The 17612-nt window shown below is 42.8% G+C and overlaps 1 protein-coding gene and 1 long non-coding RNA gene across 6 annotated transcripts in view; one reads left to right on the top strand and one right to left on the bottom strand.

Moving 5' to 3' along the window:
* Positions 1-17612, top strand: part of LOC111872137 (sodium-dependent noradrenaline transporter) — a 241565-nt gene that overhangs the window by 44239 nt on the left and 179714 nt on the right. The window lies entirely within an intron of this gene.
* The window catches only part of LOC111872138, a 57812-nt gene continuing 43465 nt past the window's right edge, over positions 3266-17612 (bottom strand). The window contains exon 3 of the long non-coding RNA XR_002844174.2: positions 3266-3389. This is a non-coding gene — a long non-coding RNA (uncharacterized LOC111872138). The remainder of the gene's footprint in view (positions 3390-17612) is intronic.

Here is a 17612-nt window from a genome sequence, read left to right as displayed (position 1 = left end):
TATATATATATATAGATTATATAAAGTAAGTAAAGCTATCCCTGTAACAGGCCGTGGAGGCCCATAGAGTCGTGAGACGTCGAGGCTCCCACATTATCTAGACAATCGGCTCGTAGATGGAGGCGAGGTTGTCATCCCTACGCGCCGGCCGCGCTTTACTTCCCAGGAAGATTCCTGATACTCATTTCTGTTAGAGGCTGAGTCGACACTAGGGCCATTGTGCGGCTGGAAGGATTAGGTCAATTGAAAAATCCAATGACCTCATACATTTATTTATTTATTTATTATGGTGTATTTAGCGAGGTTGTTTGTAGCTCCGTTTTGCCTACAAAGAATCGACTAAAATAACGCAGGTGTTTCACGTTATACACTATACTGGTCGCCCCGAACATGTTATCCAAAATGCTGTCCGTGAACTACAGCTGGGATGCGCGCGCAACTTGTTTCTTTGAAACTGAGTTTTCGTTTTTGAGTTTCAGGTTTCGAAATACCGCTGTTCTTTTCGGTACATATTGTTAAAACGGTATAAATCGCCAGGTAGTGATCAAATTCTGGAAGAACTTATTCAAGCAGGAGGCAAAATATTACGTTCTAAGATCCACAATCTAATTACTTCTATTTGGCATAAGGAAAAATTGCCTGATCAATGGAATGAGTCTATTATTGTACCAGTTCACAAGAAGGGTGGTAAAACTGACTGTAGTAACTATCGGGGGATATCACTGCTATCAACTTCATATAAAATTTTGTCCAATATTCTTCTTTCAAGGTTAAGTCCATATACAGAATGAAATTATTGGTGATCATCAGTGTGGGTTTCAACGTAACAGATCAACTACAGATCAGATCTTTTGCGTTCGTCAGATATTGGAGAAAAAATGGGAGTACGATGAGGCAGTACATCAGCTATTCATAGACTTCAAGAAAGCCTATGATTCAGTTAAGAGGGAAGAATTGTATAATATTTAGAGTTTGGGATAACCATGAAACCAGTTAGGTTGATTAAAATGTGTTTAAACGAATCGTATAGTAAAGTCCGTGTAGGTAAACATTTGTCTGATAAATTTCCTATTCAGAATGGTCTAAAACAAGGAGATGCTTCAACGCCACTCCTTTAAAACTTCGCTTTAGAATATGCCATTAGGAAGGCCCAGGGAAACCAGGTGGGACTGAAATTAAACGGGACACATAAGCTGTTGCCCTATGCCGATGATGTGAATCTACTGGGTGATAATGTAGATACCATAAAGAAAAACACACAAACTTTAATTGACGCAAGTAAAGAGGTTGGTCTAGAAGTAAACACAGAGTAAACTGAGTATATGTTACTGTCTCGTCACCAAAATTCAGGGCAAAATCAAAGCATAAAGACAGGAAACAGATGTCTTGAAAATGTGGCACAGTTCAGATATTTTGGAACAACGATAACAGATCGTAACCTGATTCAGGAGGAAATTAAGAGGCGATTGAACTCGGGTAATGCTTGCTACCATTCAGTCCAGAACCTTTTGTCTTCTCGTCTATTGTCCAAAAACATAAAAATTAGAATATACAAAACTATAATTTTGTCTGTGGTTCTGTATGGGTGGGAAACTTTGTCTCTGACACTAAGGGAGGAACACAGACTGAGGTGTTTGAGAACGGGGTGTTGAGGAGAATATTTGGACCGAAGAGAGATGAAGTGACAGGAGGTTGGAGAGAACTGCATAATAAGGAGCTTCATAACTTGTACTCTTCTCCAAGTATAATTAGAATGATGAGTCAAGGAGGATGAGGTGGGCAGGTCATGTAGCACAAATGGGGAGACGAGGAATGCGCATACGATATTGGTGGGAAAGCCAGAAGGAAAGAGACCATTAATAAGACCTTGATCTAGGTGGGTGGATAATATTAATATGGATCCTACAGAGATAGGATAGGGTGGTGCTGACTGGATAGATCTGGCTCAAGATAGGGACCAGTGGAGGGCTCTTGTGAACCCGGTAATGAACCTTCGTGTTCCATAAAATGCTGGGAAATTCTTGAGTAGCTGCAGAATTGGCGGCTCCTCCAGAAGAGCTCAGCTCCATGAGTAAGTAAGTGTCGAATGGTAGGGTAATTAGTGAATAATGGATTGTAAGGGAAGTGGAGAGGAGCGGCCGTGGCCTGATTTAAATCACTGCTCCGATATTTACATGGGAAAACAAAGGAAAGCGGAGTCATGCAAATTATTATGACTATATTAAACGGCGCTTTTGTGACTGTAACGTGGACAGTTAAACATTCAATTTTTGTATTATTGATGGTGCGAATTTGGAAAACATAAAGCTTGAGGGACCTTAAGTGGTAGGGCACCCGTGTTAAGTTCCATGAGAATGTATCGAATATTCCGAAATCATTAGGTGATGCAGTCTCACGGATACAATACCGTCCCTCTTTAAACGTAGGGGGTCGAGTGGGTAAAACTCCTACTTCCAATTGTAGTATTAGATCTGCTGATAGGCAACGACCGAGAAATAAGCAGCTATACAACAGCCGTTACTAGGTAATGGCGCTGTAAAGAACGATTGATGCTAGCTAATGGCCGCAACAAATTCGTAATGAGCAACAGTGGAGCAACTGGGAAGCGGTGTCCTCTGCGCTTTCCGTGCCATAGCCACGTGATGAGAAATAGAAAACTGTTAGGAGAGGTGTTTTCTGTGCTATACGTGTGAAGGCTATATAACGAGGAGCTGCTGCGATTACGAGAGTCTAGAGACAGCAGTTAGAAGAGTAGCGGTTAGTTGTGAGACAGTCGCCACCCAATAAGGACGTGAACACAGACGGTGAGGAAGCTACTGCGTTGAAAGCCGTTAACAGGCGACAACCCGTGAACTTACAGCATACTGAAAAGACTTCGTACGTGCTGTAGTGAATTGTAGAGTGTCTGAATTATTCTTAGCGCTATAGTTTGTTGTATCTACGATCTCTAAGAGTACAATAAATCCAGTTACGTATCCAAAAACGTCTGTAATCACTCATACACGTGACAATATTCTGGCGGTCCCTGGTTCAAATCGAAACCCTGAGACTGGCCGGATATTTTAACTGAAATTTTCCGAGGATTTGGCGATTCCCTCAAAGTAAATGCCAAGATATTACCTCAAATCAGGTCACTAATAATCATTCCAAAACACGCTATGCAGTCTTAGTTATCGACAATATTGTTGAATAAACTCAGAAATCAAATATGATCACTTTTTTCCTGATAAAGTAAAGAAATAGGACTAACAGTGCGTACAAAAATTCATATCGCAGCGCCATTTTGACTCACCAACGAAGAATGAAGGTCCAGTTGTATCTCATCATAGTTCGACCTTCATTTGTTGTTCCAGTTGCTCGCGAACGTGGGAAGTGCGAACCTCTGCATTCTGTCAACAAGATAAATGGGCCTTAACACTCGTTTTTATATCTTGAAACCTTGTTTTATTCTGGCTCAATGTGTACATCTCGCTTTTTGCTACACGTCGATATATACTGTACAATCCGTTTTTTTTTTTCTGGGGTTTCTCGTGTAGCTGTCGATGTCTCAGACAAGACAGCGGCTACTGGTAAGATGGTTGCTGGGAAGATTTGCAAGGAAGCGGTATTATCCTGGAGTTTCCACGGAGGGGCTAAGGGAAATTACAAAAATTCTCACTCATGGTGTTCAATGTTTCAGCTGAGAATCGAATTGAGGAATTATCGAATTAAAATATAGACCAGCCTATTCGGTAAACACAACAGATGGGGAAACAGTATGAAGGCAATGGAGAAGGACTAAAAAAGAATATTATATTTCAGCATTCTGATGCACTGATGTACACTCCTTCACTCAGTTCCCTCACTAATGCAACCCAAACCTTTCACAGTCCCTCCTTTATTTTAAAATGCCATTAAAATCACATTTAGTTGACTGAAGATGGCTTTCTAAGGCTGAAATATGTTGCAATTGAATATTATTTGAATGACAGTATAAAATAAAGGAGGGACTGTGAACGGTTTGTGTTGCATTACAAGCGGAAATGAGTGTATGAGTGACTAAAGAAAAAGCAGTAGTGTGAAAGAGTAAGGGCAGACTAACAAAACAACAAAAGTACCTATAGTCTGGACAATAAGGAAGGTGATAACAGATAGACCTAGATATAACTGAAATTAAAATGGCGATAAACATTGCATGGGAAAAATAATTCTGATTTATAAAGAAAAGTAAGAAAATAACAACCAGGGAGTTGTGTCAAGCGGCAGTACTTCTGGAGCTGACCTGTTGGAATCCAAGCATGAACACAGGCCATAGTGTCTGAAGATTTCTGTGGCATTCCTAAGTCACTTTTGGCAAAAGCCGTGTACTATTTCAAACTAGGCCACTGTCAGTTCCTTCCACATCCTATACAATTCATCATTCACTGATCATCCGCCCACTCGACTCTGTGCAGGTTCAGTTAAATCACGAATAATCCATTATATGCTTATATATCACTGAAATGTAACGGCGAGATATACTTGCTTTTAGTTCGCCGTGAAGCCGCGGGGAGCGCCACTTGCCTGCTTTATACGCGTGCGGTAACCGCAGGGAGAGATAACAGATGGCGTTGCTAACATTCATTGTTTGGGATATTAAGAACAGCGTGTTCATACATCATGCATAATATATCCTCATTGTATTTATTGTGATTAAAATGGTATTGCGAACGAATAGCGTGGTTTAGCCGGCTTACATACTGTGGCATATAGCCCTGTGTCTAAGTAATGGCTCTGCAAATAACGGCCGTTGCTAGGTAATGGCTGAGTAACGATCACATGGGAACCCCAACAAACACGAACGCAAGAATAGTACAGCAAAAGAGGAATGCTGATTTTTTTTGTAAGGCCCGTGCCGAAATGTTATAAGCAGGACAAGTTAGAGAGGAGTCAGTTGAGTTAGTGAGTGACTGAGTCAGTTAGTCAGATGACTGTTGCTGTACAGTCATTGTGAGCTGTTGCTGTGAGAAGCTGGTAGCTGAGGCCGGTGATATTTCGAAAAAGCACAGAGGAAGGGAAATATCCACCGTTGGAAGCCCCTGCCAAGCAACGGCTGCTGAAGCGTCACTGTGGACACTAGTATATATAACAGTAAACTGTAAAGTGTGGTCACGCGCTGTATCAAAGCGTACAGTAAGTCCGATAACCACTACAAAAAACCGTCTACAGTCACTCCATCATGTGACAACATTAATTGCAATGGGGTTGGAGGTTGGGCTTGGACACGGTGGTAGAGACAATCTTCGTTCTCAAGTCCGTTCAGGGCTGCAGTTACACGGAGCGTGTCACGTGACGAAACTCCGTCTTTTTGTATTTTTGTCAAGTGAGGTCATTGTCGCACACAGTGACTGCATCTTATGCATGTAATGTATGCTGCTGCTGACATGTGGCAGTTAACAGTTGAATGAAACCCTATCCCAGCAGACGAAGTTACTTAATATGCCTTGATGTACAATACGTGACTGCTCTCAGGCAGTCAGATGCTGGCTCCTCATCGTGGAGGCCCGGGTTCAACCAGGGGTGTCTATGTGAAATTCGTAGTGGAAGAAGTGGCACTGCAGTAGGATTTTTTCTCCGACGGGCCTCTACTTTCCCCTGTTAATTATCATTCTACCATTGCTCTATACACATCTATCATCATTTCTTAAGGTGCGATAAACCAGTGTTTCTAAGATCCGCGCATGCGTGGTCGCGCAGCTGCTGCCAAACTCCCGCGCAATTTTATTGCTGTATTATATATTTAATTTGAATTATTAATAAAATTGAAAAAAAAATTGTTATTTTTTGGCGATTATAAATGAAATATCGAATGGTATGATGATCAGTGAATAATGAAGTGGAAAGTATGTAGAAGGGAGTGGCCGTGGCGAAATTAAATCAACTATCCCGCCATCTTCCTGTTGGGGCTCAAGAAATCCCCAAATTCATTTCAGGACAATCGGTGTCTCAAACCAGGCTTCTCCCAAATTCAAGTTGGAGGCGTTAACGCTTGAATCAACTTCTTCGCTCACATAACCGACTTCATTGAGCTAAGCCATTCATGAGAAGCCGCCATTTCGCAGCTACTCAAGAAGTTCCCAACATTTTATGGAGCCCAAAGGTTCATAAACGTGTTCACACGAAGCTTCCGCTGGTCCCTATCCTGAGCCAGATCAATCCAGTTCGCACCACTCCATCCTATCTCTGTAGGATCCATATTAATATTATCCACCCACCTACATCTAGGTCTTACTAATGGACTATTTCCTTCTGGCTTTCCCACCAATATCCTATACGCATTCCTCGTCTCCCCCATTCGTACTACATGCCCTGCCCATCTCATCCTTCTTGGCTTCATCATTCTAATTATGCTTGGCGAAGAGTACAAGTTATAAAGCTCCCCATTATGCAGTTTTCTCCAACCTCCTGTCACTTCATCTCTCTTCGGTTCAATTATTCTCCTCAACACCCTGTTCTCAAACACCCTCAGTCTGTGTTCCTCCCTTAATGTCAAAGACTAAGTTTCACACCCCTACAGAACCACAGGCAAAATTATAGTTTTGTATATTCTAATTTTTATATTTTTCAACAGCAGACTAGAGGACAAAGTTCCTTGACTGAATGGTAGCAAGAATTTTCTGAAGTCAATCTCCTCTTAATTTCCTCCTGAATCAGGTTTAGATCTGTTATCGTTGTTCCCAAATATCTGAACTGTGCCACGTCTTCAAGGATCTGTTAGCTACCTTTTTGTCACGAGTTTTCCCTGCAATCTAGTGACAAGGCAGCAACATATACTTAGTTTTCTCTGCCTTTACTTCTAGACCGACCTTCTTACTAGCGTCAATTAAGAATTCTTCTGCTACATGGCTGCAGTATTTATCGAGTTTCTTTAGCAATTAGGCCGAAAGTAACCATAACATTCAGAATATTAAATTCCCAGTAATTTATTTCGGTTTCTTTTGTCGATGAATGAATTCGATTATACATCCGCAGTCGTCAGTGTCACCCGTAGACGGTTTGCCCTGGCTGAGGACGCAGACTTATCTCTTCGTGTCCGTTCCCAAGCAGACGCTTAGCGAGTTAGTGTGTATTCCCTCATTCATCATATCAAACAAAGCTGGAGCTACTGTGCTGGAGTGTTTGTCGTGAGTCATTTCGCAAGTTCGATGATCATATTGGGGCCCCAAGCCGTCTAGCACACTTTCCAAAGATATTTCCTTTCATTTTAGCCTGTTAACGTAATTGGAATCCTTTCAATTCGAATTTAAAAATAACTGCAAAACTTCTCACAAATGTGGCTGGATAGGGGAAGGGTATAGAGAACAAATTAGGAAAACAGAGTTCTTAACTAACCAACTATGAGGGACAGTCAGTAAATTGGTCACAGATGGAAGTAAAACAACTGTAATGGGTGTAATATGTTTTCTATGTGTATCACTAGGTAGCAGCACAGTCCAGCTTCATAACAGTCTAGGTAGCAGACGCGCAGGCGCATTTTCGGAGTTTGGTTTTAGTAGTCAAAATGGCGACCGTACTTGAGATCTATACTAATGAATAGCAGTATTCTGTTGTGCGTTTCTTTTATGAGCATAATGACTCAGTACAAAGGATATTCATAAAGAAATGTTTACTGTTTACGGTGGGAAGTTTGTCACGTAAAACGGTTCAAAATTGGGTCGAAAGATTCTCACAGGGACGTTCGAAAGTCGCAAATGATGACCGACAAGTTGCGAAAGTGGTTGGGACAACAGACAAAAGACTTATGTGCTGCAGGTTTCGACGCACCGGTAAAACGATGGAACAAGTGTATCAAGGTTAGAGGAGGGTATATCGAGGTTAGAATATCATATATTTTACATTTTATATCCATTTGTGACCTATTTACTGACTCTTTCTCCTACCTACTCAACTAACTGACCGACTGACTGATTGCCTAGCTGGCAGGAAGGGTGAATAACTCACAAATTGACTAGCCACGAAACCATGCCATTCTTGAGAATATAACAATTTATAGGTAGCAAATAAAATCCTAACATTTTATGGAATCTGAAGGCTCATTACTGCGTTCGCAAGAGCCAACAAGTGGTTCCTACCCTGAGCCAGATTAATCCAATACAAAATTTCCCATCTATAACTAGGTCTTTCAAATGTCTCTTTCCTTATGATGTTTTCCACCACAAACTTTAATGAAGTTTTGTTCTCTCGCATGCATGCTACATGTGCCTATCGTCTCATTCTACCTGATTTATTAATCTCAATTAAATGTTACAAGGAGAACATAATGTGGAGGGCCTCATTATGCGATTTCCTCCAATTTCTTAGCTCCTAATATTTTCCTCAGTCCCTTCAAAGACGTTATTTTAGCGTGAGAGACCAAGCATCAAAAATATACAAAATATTTCTATGTATCAGAAGCGAAGACGAAAGATTCTGTGTTGTACGGCATTAAGCGTCCACGAATTTAATCTGTTCTCAGTTTCTTCATAAATGAAATTATGATTTGTTAATGTTGTTCTTAACGAATCGATGTATTTAATGAATACAATGAAATTAAGAAATATGTAACAATGCCCACGTGCCTACGGCCACCGGTCACAGTCTACAGCTGTGACATTCCCGAGCTGTGAGTCTCTTGTAACTTGAAAGAAAGACATTCAAAATGAAACGTCATGATTTATTCGTTCCACACATACAATCCCTAAAGTGGTGCCTCCATCGGCGTTCCCACGAACTCCTTACAACTGTCCATGAGTGGACGTTACCTTCGAAATATTTGCGCTCAATTTGAAACCACACACAATGATCAAGTTTGCTGTTAAGTTCATGACGTTGATGGTTTCGACTTAAAAATATTATACGGGATTATAGCTTATTTGCGACTACTAGAAGAATTATGTGAAGCTGGAATAACACGATAGATAATAAACAAAGTATACTCCTTAAGATGACCTTATACGGGTTGAAATATTTTGACCTTGTAAAGGATAAAACACTGAAAACTGTTCTAACCTGACTGTATTTTGAACACAGTGAACATTATGCAACCTGATGTAATGACATCACTTTCATAATAAATTTATGTAGGCTGATTCACTCGGAGGAGGCTCTAAATGAATAATTATGAGTCACGGAATAATTAACCTAAGAAAACATGCCTTGATAGATGTAGAGATAACTGGGTTACAGAACGTGTCCATATTGGTTACTCTTCGCCTGGAGACACAGGGCGACACGGAGTAGCGGTATGACAGAAGAGATCACAGACCACAGGAAATGGAAGCCAACCGGACAGAAACCGTTCAGCGTTACAAAGTGTACAGTGATGCCATCTGTCGTCTTCATCGGCAGACCCTTATTAAATATTAATTCGGGGCCTACCTCGAGTGAATCAGTCCCTTATTTTCCTCCCGATGCGTCGTCTTGTAATAAGAGCTTATCTATGTGTATTCAATGTTCCATAAGCGATTCCCTTGTAACTGCATCGAACCTTTCATCTTCCCTTTCGTGCTATCTTTGATCTGTGATTTTATCCATGGTATTGGATGAGGTTGAACTTGATCTTTCGCAATAAAGGAAGAACATAAGATGACGATATTTGAGAGGAGGGAGACGAGGCGAATGTTTGAGCCGTAACAGGAGAAAGTGACAGGAGGTTGGAGAAAGCGGAGTATAGGGTGTATAGTGATTTTAAAATAAAAAAAAGTGTAGCAGAAAGAAGGCAACAGAATTTTTACGCTATATGTACGTTTCCTAACTTGTTTTATTCCAGTCAGAAACGGAAGCACCTAAAGGCGTGGTACAGAAGTTGGAACAACTTTGTCTTCGGAACGTACCTAGTCCGAAATTCTGCGGAATCAGTACTGATACGTTCCACGCTTCTGCTCACACCTTCCGGGTCACGTGGTAGCATAGTTGGTTGAGGCACTATACTAGAAGCCGAAAAGTCGTGGTTTCGATTCCCAGTGAGTTCATTGGAATGTTCAGTTGACCTATTCCTTTCAGCCGCACTATGTTCCTGGGATTGACTCAGTCTCTAACAGAAATGAGTACCAGGAATCTTCCTGAGGAGTAAAGGACGGCCGGCGCGTAAGGCTGACAACCGCACCGCCATCTGTGAGCCGATTGTCTAGAAAATGTGGAAACCCCGACGTCTCACAGACCTATGCATCTCCATGGCCTGTTACAAGGATAGTTTTATTTTTTATTTTGCTTTGTTCTTCCGCCTAACGCCGCGAGAATACGCACGCATGTGTAGCAGACAAACATCACCTCGTACATAACCACACTCTCATTTCATTAAGTCCTGCTCTGGTTCGTAAGGAGACGCTAAACAATTCAGTAGGTGAAAACAAAACTTTTAATCTAAATCAGCGGTCGTCTCGAACATGGCGCCGCGCAGTACGATGTATGATTGTCAGTATTTCGGAGGAACAACCTGTCACGTAGTATGTGGTGTGACTATAGACGGGGTTTGGATTGGCGAATAGATTTATTGACCACTTACACACACCACTCACAGCGATAAGTAAATATATCGCCATCGCTAACCCACACACTTTACAAATCACTAGAACACACGCTAAGTCTCCTCAGTTTGCTTTCACTAGTCGTTTCCTAGTAATGGATCTTAACAATGGAGATTCTTCAGTTTCTTTGCTCACATTGTTACTGTCCGGCGAATGTCTCTCGACTGAAGTGATTTTCTGACTTTGTCCCTTGATTATAACATCTCAGCACGGACCATGCATAAACACCCTGTTTCCCTTGTTACAGCCTAACTGTTCCATTATTAAGAAACTGTTTACGTGTTCACCGAGTCGTTGCCCAGAAACGGGTCTGTTATATCCGCCCATCTCGCGGTCGTTGCATAGCAACGCCTCTACACGCCACAATATTATCTCCATCTTCATCCCTACACAGGATTACGGTTTTCAAATAAAGTTTTTATCTTCAAAAAGCCGCTTTAGTGGGAGCACAGATGGTCAGTTTCTTGCTTGTAGGTTTTATAGAATCCACAGAGAAACGAGTTTTTGTCAACAATGGTGTTAAGTGTGAAGCCAGTCATAACCGCTTGACGTAAAGCAGAGCTTTGAACAAACGGACGCTTTCTTAACTGACTGACTTTTAAACATTGCTTTGTTCTCAACACAATTAATATTAGACTTCGCCCTTTCACAAACTCGATTTCTTCCCTCTCACGTGACGGCTCTGAAACTCCGTAAGTTTTATTCATTTCAATGCGCAGAGAAACTTTATTCAGTTGTAAATGATGGTTACTGCCGAGACACATAAAAACTGGTAGTTATATTTTAATGCATATCTTCAAGCTTAAAACATGATTACATCCACATAAGAAGGTTAACAGCGCTAGAACCAGACACCGGATTGCTCCCCCTGATCGGCTAGAGACCTTATCTTGTCTTACCGTACCATGTCTGGAATTCTCGCAGTGGTGACTACTGTCGCGTGTAGGGGAGACGATAGACGGTGTTTTGGATTTCATGATTGGATTTATTGAAACCTTATACATTCACAACTCGAAGACTACAGGCAATATAGCGCTAATGCTGATCTAAGCACTTTAGAGTTCACAGTTACAAACCCGCTAGGGTTCTCAGTCTTCACTAGTCGTATCCTGGCAACGGATTTATAACAGTCTGTCTCTTCAAATCACACATGACATCTTCTTTTCATGGCCTAATTCCTTTCCTGCCTTTATTCTGCAACTGCCTATTCCGAAGACTCGACTCAATTCAATTCCTCTGCTCCCAAGCTTCCATCCTGGCAGGCTGGCGTCTCGAAACTCGACTCTTCGATTTGACTCTATGCTGCTGAACACATCTTTATAACCATTTTGGACGAACCACGCAGAAAACACAGCATCTATTGTTATGGAAGCGTTCTTATTGATTCGTTGCCTAGCAATGGATATCCTATTGTTGCGTGCGTTGGCTTCTGCGGAATGTGTTTATTGAGTCGTTGCCTAGCAATGAGCTATACGTCACAATATTAATACTGCTGCCTTCTGGGCTGTGACAATGTGTAATCAAGCAGGTAAGTGTGAATGTTTCCGAGGAACCTCCTCCTTCCTTAACCTATCCTGAAGATGTAAGCAACTAGATCCTCCGAAAAAGGAGTTGATGCGCATCCATCAGGCTACACAGTGCCACATCCCAAAAGGCGGTATACTTAATTCTTCACTGAAATTTATGTAGTGGGAGGGAGAGTCTTGGATACCTACTATAGATCATAGGGCCTTCCAGGGATTGTTACAATATTGTCACGTGTATGAGTTACTATAGACGGGGTTTGGATTGGTTTTGGGATTTACTGAACACTTACAGATCGTAACTACAAGTAATTATAACCCTATCGCTAATTCACACACTCAGCATTTCACTACAGCACGTATTAAGTCTTCTCAAACTTCTGTCTTCACCAGTCGTTGTTTGGTAACGGCTTCCAACGCCGTAGCATCCTCAGCTTCCGTGTTAACGTCCTTACTGGCTGGAATCTGTCCCACAACTCTAAAATCTAAACTTGTCCTGCTTATAACACCTCAGCACGGACCACACAGAAAACCACCTTTTCCAACAGAGTCAGAATTACTTTACGACTGGCGGTTTACCGCCAATCAGTGTGTTTGGGCGACAAGTTCCTTGAGAATCACGACCAGAATTTTTATTTTCTAACTGAACACTTGCGATTATAACCCTTTCTGACACGAGAATGACTATGTTGTTTATAAACGCTGCTCTCTCTCGTCAGCGTAGTTATTTTCAGATCAGAGTCCCGCGGGACTCATGAATATATTTTACTGTCTCATATTCGAGAATTCCCTAACCTGGAGGGCCAGGTTCCCGTATTTATATCTCCCAGAAACAGGGTGGCCCAGCTATATCCTTAGGCACTGCATTCCCTTTTCGTCGCCTCCTACGACTCGCAGGGCTACGGTGGAGGTATTCGAACCCGCCTCAATACGGGGTAAAAATCCCATGCCAGTATAACCTGACATGGGTGGGCGGGAAGAGAAGGGACCGAGGATAATGCTCAGTCTGTCCTCCCTCCAGGCTTGTATTTATACGAGGGTAAGTCAATAAGTAAGTTACAAATGGATATAGAACTTAAACAAATAAGAGTACTGATTTGAAAAACGTTTTTATTTCTCAACATAATCTCCCTGTACACTGAGGCACTTGTCCCATCGTTTCACAAGCCCCTGAAAACCAGCGGCATAAAATTTTTAGGCTGCTGTCGGAACCAGGCGGTGACTGGGATCACGAAGGCATACTGCTCACCGCAGTCCAGCCTCAAGGACAAACCGTAAATGCCAACTCCTACTGTAACATCCTCAGGAAACTTCGTAAGGCCATTCAATGGAAACGACCAGGACTCCTCACCAAAGGCGTGTTGCTCTTGCATGACAACGCGCGTCTCCATACTGCCAACAAGACAAATGAGACGCTGCGAAATTTCAAGTGTGAAGTCCCCGAGCAACCTCTGTATAACCCCGACCATGCTCCAAGCGACTTCCATTTGATCGGGCCTCTTAAATATCATCTTTCGGCTGAATATTTTCCCGACGATGAAGCTGTAGATAGGGAAGTCCCCGCCTGGTTCCGACAGCAGCCCAAAAAATTTATGCTGCTGGTTTTGAGGGGCTTGTGAAACGATGGGACAAGTGTCTCAATGTACAGGGAGATTATATTGAGAAATAAAAGCATTTTTCAAATCAGTACTCTTATTTGTTTAAGTTCTATATCCATATGTAACTTACTTATTGACTTACCTACGTATATAGCTTAATATCTATTAATAACCCAACATTTCCTGTATTGTTGCATTATGTAACTATCGCACCGACCGCGTAGAGAATATTGCTTCCAAGTTACTCAATTGTTGCTTGTTACAAATCTGTTGCCTAACAACGTGCCTGTTCTCAGAGCCGTTCCCTAGCAACGGCTGTCTCTACAGGCTTCACAGTTCTTGCCTTGAACAAGTATGCAATAATATTAAAATATAGACTTAAATCTGAGAGGATGCATGTTCTGTTAGTTCTGTCTTAAACTATCCAATCACCAAAGATGATTTGTCTGCGAAGGGCAGAAACTTCGCCCGCTCCTGCTTAGCTACGCAGGAGCATTACGTAATGCAGTACACTCGTGGCTACGCAAGGGCAAGGCCCAGAGTAGGTGTCACGAATCGTTGGAAACGATACCATTAATAGCCTGTAACGATAACTGTACAGCGCATTCAATTTCCGGCCAATAAATAGACAGTTCAATAATAGCCGATTAACCTGCTACCCATCCAAATCAGTCCTCAGCCGGCCTATGACGTGGCCATACACAGCGTACCTCTGCGTGAACCAGACGCGCAGTGTTCTGGTTCAGACTTACAGTACACAGGTGAAGTTGTCCCTGTGCTTAATTAGTTAAGTACTATGCCATGAATACACATGGGGGGGAATGCAGATATTGTTATATCTATATTGACCTCGACACTAGATGGAGTTGAGTGGTCAGCTTCACGTCCCGGCGGCATTGTCCATGGGGGAAAGAGCGGGGCGTCCAGTTATCCTGACACCCAGAAGAGATGGGGGCAAGTTAGAATAGTAGAACTATGAGTGGAAAAGGAAATTCGCGAGAGAAAGAGCGTCATTTATTTAGGGGTTTCCCCACGTTTCGGCCGCTCTTCCGTCTGATGAGAAGTGAAGAATTTAGGATCTTCAGAAGTAGTGGCTTGAGATGGGGGGCTGCGGAATTTTGATTTTTTTTTTAATTAGTGGCGAATTTCATAATTTCAAAAGATAACATGGTGGCGACAGCGCGCGCAGTTTAAGGCATGAAATGTCTTCGCCTGCTCAAACACTAGGATCGTAAGTTCGAATCTCACTCGAGGCATGGATGTCTGTCTACGTTTATTCTGGTTTCTATTGTCCTTTGTGTAGGTTACTGGCTGATCCCCGCTCAAGCAGCCCTACCGATTCTCTATACAAATTCAAATAATCAGAATTAATTATTTCCGAATGAGAACAGGCCTGAGAGGCTGATCCATTAAGGCAAAAGAAGAGGAACTTAGCATTGACTGCCGTGCGGAGGTTTAGTGCTGATGAATTGAAATTGGGAGGGCTTCAGGACGAGAAGCCCGCAGTAGGGATCTGGGAACTTTAGACCCATCTTAAAATCTGTTTGTGGACAGAGGGTAACTTACATTCGCGTAAATAACATTCAATTTACTTCTAAACTCACAGAAAAGGCAATGCAACATCCTTAGAGAGACAAACCGGTTTTTTCTACTCAGGGAAATACAATCATTCTGAGAATTACATACATCACATAAATCATATATACACACCGTAAAGGTAACGTGTAGAGGTTTTAATATTGAAACACATGGTACACAAGGACACCACCATGATTTAAATAACTCGTCGTTATCGTGGTACTTTCTGCAGTGGGTTACTAAGAATTAGTGAGTGAGTGAGTGAGTGAGTAAGTGAGTGAGTGAAAGCAAGCAGAGTCACTTCCCAGCAGAGTGGGGAATGATCAGTAGTAGTCAGACCCGCCCCTCCTCTCGTCGAAGAGGAGGCTCCATTTGAAAACACGCAAAAGTCTGGATAGATAAAGAGCTACTCTGATGGGTCCCGACAGGGCCCGAAATCAAGAACGACTGTGCTGGCGAGGACCAACATTAATTTACTGGACTGGATTCGTGTTTTCTTGACTTTTGAAATAGGTTAAACTTTTCTACTAGCGACTATACAAAGTGTGTCCCAAAAGTCATGAAATATATTTCTTTCCCGCGCTCCTACTGGTCGGAGCGCGCTGGAACCGGTTGGGTGGGGGGGGAGGCCTTTAGCTTCAAAGCGCGCCCAAGGCCAGTCTGCTCGAGCATCGGAGGCGTCAGTATCGCTGATTTAGTGCACCTTTGTTTTGTGACCACGTCACGGCGCGCGATGGCGGATACTTTCGAACAACGTTGGGCGGTCAAGTTCTGCACATAGCTCAACAAAAAAGCTGCCGAAACTCACGAACTGCTTAAGCAAGCCTACGGGGAGCCTGCTCTATCATATGTGCAAGTTACAAGGGGGGTGAAGAAGTTTAAGGAGGGCCAGGAAGGAGTGGAAGATGACCCCCGCTCTGGACGGCCATCAACAAGCCAAACCGATGAAAATGTGACTCGTGTGCGTGATTTGTTGAATACTGACCGTCGAATGACTGTCCGGTTGTTAGCCGACACTCTGAACATTCCAAAAACCGTTGTGCATCGCATCGTTATGGATGAATTGAACATGCGAAAGGTGTGCGCCAAGCTGGTCCCCAAATTGTTGACGGACGAGCAAAAGGCCAATCGAGTGTTGATCGCGAGTGAATTGAAGGAACGTGTGGAAATTGAACCTCATTATTTAGACTGTGTTATTACCGGTGATGAAACGTGGACATTTGAGTACGACCCAGAAACGAAGCGCCAGAGTGCTGAATGGCACACCTCGGCTTCCCCGAAACCGAAGAAGGCGAAGATGAGCAAATCCAAAGTGAAAACAATGCTCATCGTCTTTTTCGACGCCAAGGGTGTGGTCCACAAAGAGTTTTTACCCCAAGGACAGACCGTCAACGCTCCCTACTACGTGGATGTTCTAGAAAGATTAAGGAAAAGGGTCATCCGCGTGCGAAAAGACATCGCCGCTAACTGGCGGCTGCATCATGACAATGCGCCCAGCCACACGTCTCTGCTCGTCCGTGAGTTCCTGGCGAAGCACCACGTGGCAACGCTGCCGCAGCCACCCTACAGCCCCGACCTAGCTCCGGCCGACTTCTTTTTATTCCCGAGGATCAAGACTGCACTCAAAGGACGCCGTTTTGAAAGCATTCAGGCTATCCTAGCGGCCGTGACAACAGCTTTAAATGAGGTTCCCGTCGAGGCCTTTGAGGGGGCGTACCGGGCATGGGAGAGTCGGTGGAAAAAAATGTGTAGATGCTCATGGATAGTACTTTGAAGAATATTAACACTTTGTACCGATATCATCAATAAATTTAAACTATATATATATATTTCATGACATTTGGGACACACCTTGTATTGTACGGGGGAGGCACCCAGTTCTAATCCCGGACACGTCATCTGTCATGACTTGAGGTTTTCCAGATTTTACCTAGTCCCTCCAGTCCTGTCCCTGGATGGGTAATTCCAAAAGTAAGTTCTCCTATGTTTGAACATATAAAATAAACATTTATTTTCAATTTTGGATACATCAGTTGAATCTTGAACATGTACTCATTTCTCTACATAATCGCCATTTCGGTCGATGCATTTTTGTAGGCGCAGTGGCAGTTTTTGTATGCCCATGTCATACCAGTTCACCTCCATGCTGTTCAGGAAACTTCGAACCTCAGCTTTCACCTCATCGTCGTTGTTGAAGCGCTTTCCAGACAAATGTTCTTTCAACTTTGGAAAGAGATGGTAGTCACTGGGCGCCAAGTCCGGACTATAGGGTGGATGGGTGATGATGTTCCATCCAAACTGTTGCAGTTGAGCGACGGTTTGTCGGGCAGCATGGGGGCGAGCGTTATCGTGGAGAATGCTTACGCCCTTGCTCAACATCCCTCTTCTCC

Source organism: Cryptotermes secundus, unplaced genomic scaffold (genome assembly GCF_002891405.2).
Source record: "Cryptotermes secundus unplaced genomic scaffold, Csec_1.0 scaffold470, whole genome shotgun sequence".
Taxonomy (NCBI): Eukaryota; Metazoa; Arthropoda; class Insecta; order Blattodea; family Kalotermitidae; genus Cryptotermes; species Cryptotermes secundus.
This window is presented reverse-complemented; position numbering and strand designations above follow the sequence as displayed.